General features: G+C 46.5%; 1 protein-coding gene across 1 annotated transcript in view; it reads right to left on the bottom strand.

The window, feature by feature from the left end:
* The window catches only part of PHYSODRAFT_288538 (hypothetical protein), a 3,455-nt gene extending 1,818 nt beyond the window's left edge, over window positions 1-1,637 (bottom strand). The window contains exon 1 of the mRNA XM_009536584.1: window positions 1,268-1,637. The gene's annotated coding sequence lies outside the window, so the exon portion shown is untranslated. The remainder of the gene's footprint in view (window positions 1-1,267) is intronic.

The following is a 1,637-nucleotide window of genomic DNA, read 5'->3' as shown; positions in this document are numbered from 1 at the left end:
CCGCTCATCTGAGCAAAGACACTGTCGTCCACGAACGCGGCCAAAGCCTGGGGATCCAACTGGCTGGACATGTCCATCTGCAGCAGCACAGCAGTGGCGCTACAGGACAAGGCTTGGAGGGGAAATGTGGAAATGGCCGGTTGGATTTTTCTTCCCTCAGTTTTGTACCAGAAACACGGTACCGCATCTACGTGATATACAGTGCGCGCCGAAATTATAACCGCACCCCAAAAATTATTTTTTTAAACCAATGATTGTGCTTTCGGCGCCAAACCGCTGCTTATGATTCGTCTAAAATCGATAGAAAACAGATGCAACAATCAGAATCGAAAAAGCTGTAACCGTTTTTTTGCAATGGACGAAAAACCGACTTTGGGTCGGGTCAAAATTATAGCCGCACCCGGTAAGCTATCGGTAAGATTGGTAACAAACTCGTGGAGAGCTGTTCCAAGCGTAATAAATGAACTAACTCCATTGAACAGCTCGAATAACGCCTACCGGTACAGTAAAGTGCGTCGATAAGGAACGCCTGATATACATTGAAAGAAAAAGGTATATTGATAATTAAAGGTTTGACTCGTCACATGCAGACAGCAAATGCACTGATTTACTGCACTATGTAGTTCATGTCGGACTTCGCGACCAGAGTCTCGGCTTGAGCCCACGCAGCCAACTCAGCATAGGTAGCACCCGGTAGATCACGACGGCGATGACAGATTAGCAGCGACTGAAGCTTGGTCAGACGTAGCCACCTCTGGAACGGTCTGGAAGTGGCGGTCACCATGGGAGTTGTGAGCAGCAGAGCGAAAGTTGGTTAATGAGGCATGCAGACATGTACCTGGCGCGATTCCCGCGCTCACAGCGATCCTCATGCTCATGATTCCCTCTCGCGACCTTTAGGTTCCATTTCCCCCGACTTGGGAGCCGCTCCATCCAGCCGCTCTTGAGGCTCGGTTTCGGAACTGTGATTGGCGGAATGTTAAACGGGACCGAATGATTGGTAGAATCATATAACTAATTCAGTACAATTGGCACACAATGGGTACAAGCGAGGATTCATGTCTTGTCGTAGAATATAAAATGTCGCCCGTTCCTTATCGACGCACTTCACTGTAGTAAGCTGCTCAAATAAGGTTAAGCTGACGCGGTTGATAAGATTCAATGGAGACACGCACTATCTTGAATTTGTATAGAAGAGTGGTATTTGACAGTGTGGAGAGGTCTATACTCGTAAGTTGAGGCTGTCAGCTGACTAGTGTCTTCATTGGCGTCTATTCAACATGGTAGCGATGCTGGGCTTGCTCAGTTCAGCAACATGTACCAGAAAACTCGATCGATTTTTTTCCGGGTCAATACAAATCCTTTATACTTGATGTTTGTATTGGAAAGCACCGCCAAACCCAGTCACAAATTTCAATCAAGTCTAGTCCCGTACAGTGCGTAGTTTGGTAAATACATGGCTACGTATCAAAAGTAGAGTATTTCTTCTTGAAAATAATGCCCGAGTTTTGCTTCCAGAATCCTCCTAGTGTTGTCTCGGAAGTCCGGCCAAGTTGCCACCAAGTGTTTAGTGCGCTTTATGGTATTAATAAATGTGCGAACACTAACTTCGGCGATGCGGTACATACCATAGGTAA

The sequence above is a fragment of the Phytophthora sojae genome (assembly GCF_000149755.1).
Source record: "Phytophthora sojae unplaced genomic scaffold PHYSOscaffold_9, whole genome shotgun sequence".
NCBI lineage: Eukaryota > Oomycota > Peronosporomycetes > Peronosporales > Peronosporaceae > Phytophthora > Phytophthora sojae.
The sequence above is the reverse complement of the archived record's forward strand: the minus strand, read 5'-3'. Positions and strand labels throughout refer to the sequence as shown.